A 6,984-nucleotide genomic window follows, 5' to 3' on the forward strand; every position below is an offset into this window, starting at 1 on the left:
CAGCCAACAGGCAGAATTGTCCGCACGGCAGCCAGGGGCAGGGACCCGTCCGCACGGCACAGGCAGGACCATCCGCACGGCACAGGCAGGACCGTCCGCACGGCAGCCCACAGACAAGACCGTCCGCACGGAGCAGCCAACAGGCAGAATCCATACACACGGCAGCCACGCCACCGGCTGTCACCACCCCAGAGCGACTGCTTGTAAGTGAGACCTGAGCGCCGTTTAAATACCCCGCCGCGCCGTCTCAGAACCGCAACGGAGGCCTCGGTAACACCCGGCTGCGGTCGCAGACACGACATCGAGACTGACAAAGCAATGCCGCTTTGCCGGTCCCCGGCAGACAGCGAACCCGAACCGGACCAAACGGCCAGGGACGCAGCGAGAGGTGACTCAGACGAACGGCGAGATGTAGATAAGGCCTCTGGACACCAATGAAAATAATGCGACTTGAGCTTATGATACTCTGCCCATCCAGGGCACATTCTTGCAGGAAACAGCGCACCAGCTGGCCTTCTGTCGTCCAGCTATACACGGCTTTCATATCACGCCGCTCTGGCCATACCGCCGGCATTTATTTGAGCCGCGGCATTGCCCCCGGCCTCACCCACGTGCCTCCACCGTGGCAGCGCACGTGACCATAATTCCGACGCCCTTCAATCGCATGCCTCGGAACTTTCGGTGCGGTCAGAAGAATTACAGAGCGTGAACAGGTCATTCACTTGCCTCTATGTCGAATGACAACTGCCGAACCTCCGGTCTGGCATCGACTCGCGGCCTCGGGGGCAGATCACGCTCCTCGTCTTTGTCTGAACATGGTGCGGACCAATCCGATCGAGATCGCCGCGCTATTGAGGAAATCTCTTGTTGTAAATGCCGGTCAGCCGGCGTGCTGAGTCACGCCCCGTCGCAGCGCGCCTCCCTACAAGGTTCACGGGCCCCGAGCCGCCCGAGCGGCCGCGCCGCCTGCAACCGCCGGTCCCGCTAAGCGCCGTCACATGGGGCTCACAAAAACAATCAGGTCGGCCGAAGACACATGAGCGCGGCAGTTCAAGGCGGCGCTGTTGCAAGCGGCGGCGGGGGCGAGGTCCGGCGCGGGCCGGCCCGATGGTGCTGCGATCTGGTGCAGCACCGGCCCGAGCCGTACCCACTGCCGCCTTCCGGACCGCAACTGGTCAGAGGCCAGACAAAGGGCGACCCCCGAGCCGACGCCCAGACCGGCGCCAGAGTGGCGGCACACACACGGCAGGCACAGAGCCGACGGCAAGCACGTCGAGAACACAGTGCGATGGTCGGCGGCGCGAGCGCCTCCGATGACCTGCGGCGGTCCGTCTCGGCGCCGCGCAGGCCGTACCCGGCAGCCGGGCGCGGTCGTTCCCCGGCAGCCGGGCGTGGTCGTCCCGGCAGCCGGGCGCAGCCGTCCCGGCAGCCGGGCGCGGTCGTCCCCGGTTTGCCGGGCGCGGTCGTCCCCGGCAGCCGGGCGCAGCCGTCCCCGGCAGCCGGGCGCAGGCGTCCCCGGCAGCCGGGCGCGGTCGTCCCCGGCAGCCGGGCGCGGTCGTCCCCGGCAGCCGGGCGCGGTCGGCAGTCGCCGCCGCCGCGCCGCTGACGTGAGCCAGCACGGAGGACTGGTGTGTCACGCCGGCGACGGTCCGGCGCAGGCCATGCCGGCTCCAAATACGGCGGCGTCCCGGCTGCTCCGACAAAAAGTCTCTTTCCAGCAGGGTCAGGGTGACTCGCCACTCGCCCATGTACCGCACCGTGGACAACAAAACAGCGAGGCGCCTGCCTGGTGGCTCTGGCGGCTGACGCTGGACTGGGGACGGACTCCGGCGCCTGACCGGACGCGGCTCCACCGACCTGCCAGCTGGCCTCGGCGCACGGCTGGTGCACAGAGCAGCGGTCGCTCAGGCGCCTGGCACCATCATACGCATCGGAAGCGTCTGGCGCGTGCAGCACGGCGTGCGGGCCCCGGCTGACAACGCTCGGGCGGGGGAGGTGGGGCCGACATCGGCGAGCGGACCGCAGTGGCCGTCTCATCAGCGGCGGCGGCGGTTCGAGCGGTGCGGCGCGCCGCCTGCTTCGCGGCCGCCATCAGACCCACCGCCACACGCCGGGGAGACGACAGAAACCTGCCCACGAACAGCTGAGAACGAGCCGGCCCTGAAGGCCGAGTCCAACAGAGAGGGAAAGCGGACTCAGCAGTTCTCGTGACCGACCGAGGGGAGGGGGCCAGTGCAGTACCTGCAACTAGCGCAAGGGGAAAATGGTTGCCACAGTACTTGTGGCGAAGAGAACGGTGAGCGTGCCTCAGTGCCCGTGTCCAGTCCAAACGGGGGGAGGGGGGGGGGGGGCGAGAACCGTTTCTGTGCCAGGTGGAGAAGTGGGGTACCGCCACAGAAACCTGCGCTTGTGCCGGGGGAAAAAAGGAACAGGGAACGCCAGCATATTTATGTCCGGGTCCAGAGGGGAACCGCGGGGGACCAATCCCGACACAACCGTGTCCAGTACGAAGGGGGGGGGGGCACACTTCCGACAGTACATGTGTCCGGTCCAGAGGGGAACGGCGGGGGGGGGGACCAATCGCGACACAACCTGTGTCCGGTACGGAGGGGGGAGGGGTGCGACGGGACACTTCCGGCTAGTACCTGTGTCCGGTCCAGAGGGGAACAGCGGGGGACCGCTCCCGACAGTACCTGTGTCCGGTTCAGGGGGAGCGGCGGGAGGGGGGAGCCACTCCCGACAGTACCTGTGTCCAGGTCGCAGTCCACCGAGCGCCCCCAGCCGCCCGTCTCCGTGCCTCGACGCCAGCCGGTCAAACAAGCCAAGTGCGGCCTCGGCGCGCGGGCCGGCGTTCTCCTTCTCGGGCTGGGCGGCGCGGGCGGGACCGCTCGCGCCGCACAGCCGGTCGCTTCTGCTCACTGTCCGGCCTCAGTCTTGCTCAGCAGGCTGGCCGGCCGACTGGCCGGCGTGCGCGAGAACGTGTCGTGCACGGCGCCGAGGTCGGTGCAGCGCTCGAGCAGGGTGTCTGCGGGCCTCGCTCGTGGTCGTCGCCGTACGACTCGGGCCGCTCGTGGTCGTCGCTGACCAGGCAGTAGCGCGTGCCCAGCCCGAGCGATGCCAGCACCGTGTCCATGGCCGCTGCGCGCCGCGTCTGGGCGCCGACTGAGCGGCAGCGGCGGCGGCGGCGGCGCGGCGCCGCCACCGCCGCCGGCACAAAATCAATCGCGACGTCCGGGCAACGGGGGCCGGGTGCGCCGGCTCCCAACGGGGCGGGGGGTCCGGACGGGTCACCGGCTCCCAGCGGGACGGGTCCGGACGGGTCACCGGCTCCCAGCGGGGCGGGTTCGGACAGGTCACCGGCTCCAGCGGGACGGGTTCGGACAGGTCACCGGCTCACAGCAGGGACGGGTTCGGACAGGTCACTGGCCCCCCGCGCGGCGGGTTCGGACAGGTCGCCGGCTCCCAGCGGGACGGGTTCGGACAGGTCACCGGCTCCCAGCGGGGCTGGTTCGGACAGGTCACCGGCTCCCAGCGGGACGGGTTCGGACAGGTCACTGGCTCGCAGCTCGGGCGGGTCGGACAGGTCACTGGCTCGCAGGGGGACGGGGTTCGGACAGGACACCGACTCGCGCTACATTGAATGTTCAATTGGAACAGCGCTCACGTCTGCCACATCCAGACCGTCAGTTCGAAACTCTGAACCATACCCACAAAATCGTGCATCAGTGCCAAAAAACCAGCCTTCCGTCCCATGTCTGGTCCGGGGCCGGCTGTGCTGACCGCACGTGTGTGGCAGAGCACAACGCTGCGGAGCGCCAGTTCATTCCCCTGTGGCGACACTAATCAGAAGCGGGTTCTGGCCAGTTTAGCATATCAGCCCAAACGAAACCAATGTGCCGCGTCAGACCGACATTGCCTACATTGAACGGACGACGACATGCCTACGCGGCAGGGAGCGAACGTTCGGACTGACCAGCTGGTGCGATCTTGTCCACGACCGGCTGGCGCCGCCAACGCCGACGTCAACGGTTAGCCAACGCGGGAGGCGACGGACGAAAGCAAACAGATTCGTAACATGCGCCCGGGCGGTCGGTTGGATGCCCTTCGCTCGGGTGGGGGTCAGTTTGACCCGCTGAGATCTCAGAAAGTAAGAGGGTTAGAGACACTCAATTTACAGGGTTGTCTTGAACTGTACGAACTTTTTTCAAGTCAAATTTTTAGGTCACTAGATCATGACCTTCAGGTCAAATACGGTCAAACAAGGTCAATCTCCGAGTTGGTCTCCAAAGTGTCCCCGGAACCTAGATGCCTGTTTTAAGCAAAATGTCACATGCTCATTCTCGGTCCGTGGCCTTGTTTCACCCTTTTGAAGGTCATGGCGACCAAAATCATAGAAGACTGCTTTGAGTTTTGCATTTGAATCAGCGACAAAGATTACGCTAGGCAGTATGTTCCTAAAAATAGAATGATAATCTGGGTCATTTTAAGTCAGTGGCTTATCCGGACCTCTAAGGGGTCCATGGAGGATGTCTTATGCCGTTCTTGTCATCAATCAATTCGAAATGAGCACCAGAAGGTACCCTACACAGGAAACCCTAGGGTAATAAAACAGGTTGGTTTTGACTTTGGTCTGACTTTCATACCTGACCCTAGGTCAATGGAACTTGGTCGTTCAATTGTTGCGTTGCCTAAAAACGCATCTGAGATTTTGGCTTCGTCTAACACTCCGTTGTTGCATCAGATTGAACGATTCCCTAGAACGTGCCTCCGCTGACACCATGGCCTGACTTGACCTGCCACAGGCCATCGACCTTACAAGGTGCATCTAATCCGCCATTCAATTGTCTACAGCTATGCGAAATTTGGCGCGCGACGCCCCGACGTTCAGAGTCCATTTCGGAAAACCCTTGGGGGCCCCATTTGACCTCCCACCCGAGCACGTGCTAACACGCGCCCGGGTGGCCAGCTGGACACATTTCGCTCGGGTGGGTGTCAATTTGACCTGCTGATATTTCGGGAAATAAAAAGGCTAGAGACACCAAATTCACAGGTTGTGTTGACCTGTACGTGAACTCATTTTACTCAAAGTTTGAGGTTCCTAGGTCATGACCTCCGGGTCAAATAAGGTTAAACAAGGTCAAATTTCAGGTTGGTCTCCGAAGTACCCCAGAACCTAGCTGACTGTTTCTAAGCAAAAGGCCACACGCCCATTTACGGTCCGCGACCTTGTTTGACCTTTTGAAGGTCATGGTAACCAAAATCATACAAGACTGCTTTGAGTGTTGCATTTGAATAATATTACGCTAGGAATACGCTAGCGACAAAGATTACGCTAGGTAGTATGTCCAAAGACAAAATGTTGACCTGGATCATTTTAGGTCAATGACCTATTATGACCTCTAAGAAGTTCATGAAAGATGTATAATACGGTTCCTGCTATTAATAAATTATGAATGAGCACCAGAAACTCCCCCATAAAGAAAACCCCAGAGTAATAAAACAGGTTTATTTTGGCCTTGCTCTGACGTCCATACCTGACCTTAGGTCAACGTAATTTGCTCATTCAATATTTGTGCTGCCTAAGAAAGCATTTTAGAGATGCATGGTTTCGTCTAACACTTCGTTGTTGCATCATACTAAACGATTCCCTAGAAACTGACTTCGCTGAAACCATGGCCTGACTTTGACCTGCCACAGGTCAGCGAACTTACAAGGTACATCTAAATTTTTACACCAAACGATCCGCAATTCAATTGTATACAGCTATGCAAAATTTGGCGCGGCTGCGCCGCGCCGTTCGGAACCCATTCTGGAAAAAACCTTTGGGAGGGTCAACCTGACCCTTCCCACCCGAGCGCGTGTAAGGGGAACAAGCAGCCATGCCCCAAAATAATCCGCACAGACCAAATCCAAGGAAGGTCCGATGTTGCCCCCCCCCCCCCACGCACCCCACCCCGCCGGCTGTTAAGGGCTCGATCCGCCGCTGCTGGTTGGCCGTGTCCGGGGCGGACGGGACGCGCTGACCAGCCGGCAGGCCCCACGTGTCCTGCGGGGCAGGGCCGCCGGCGGACGAGTATGTGCAAACGGCCGGTCCACCGTCCACACAGCACGGCCGGGAAATGACGGGCGGGGTAGAACCGCATCCGTCCACACGGCACGGCCGGGAGACGACGGGAGGGGTAGACACAGCATCCGTTCACACGCACGGCCGGGAGAGACGGGGGGGGTAGACACCGCATCCGTCCACACAGCACGGCCGGGAGACGACGGGCGGGGTAGACACAGCATGCACCCAAAAGGCACGGCCGGGAGACGACAGGAGGGGTAGACACCGCATCCGTCCAAACAGCACGGCCGGGAGACGGCGGGCGGGGTAGACACAGCATGCACCCACCAGCACGGCCGGGGAGACGGACGGGGGGGGAGAACAGCATGCACCCACACAGCACGGCCGGGAGATGACGGGCGGGGTAGACACAGCATGCACCCACACAGCACGGCCGGGAGACGACGGGCGGGTGGACACAGCATCCGTCCACACGGCACGGACGGGAGACGGCGGGCGGGGTAAACACAGCATGCGCCCACAAGGCACGGCCGGGAGACGACGGGCGGGTGGACACAGCATCCGTCCGCACGGCACGGCCGGGAGACGACGGGCGAGTGGACACAACAGTCATCCACACGGCACGGCCGGGAGACGGCGGGCGGGGTAGACACAGCATGCACCCACAAGGCACGGCCGGGAGACGACGGGCGGGTGGACACAGCACCCGTCTACACGACACGGCCGGGAGACGACGGGCGAGTGGACACAACAGTCACACGGCACGGCCGGGAGACGACGGGCGAGTGGACACAACAGCCATCCACACAGCACGGCCGGGAGACGGGCGAGTGGACACAACAGCCACCCACACAGCCCGCCAGGGAGGGAGGACGACGGGCGAGTGGACCCACCACCCATCCACCCAGCCGGCCGGG

The sequence above is a fragment of the Pollicipes pollicipes genome, unplaced genomic scaffold (genome assembly GCF_011947565.3).
Source record: "Pollicipes pollicipes isolate AB1234 unplaced genomic scaffold, Ppol_2.1 Scaffold_6138;HRSCAF=7277_pilon_pilon_pilon, whole genome shotgun sequence".
Lineage (NCBI taxonomy): Eukaryota > Metazoa > Arthropoda > Thecostraca > Pollicipedomorpha > Pollicipedidae > Pollicipes > Pollicipes pollicipes.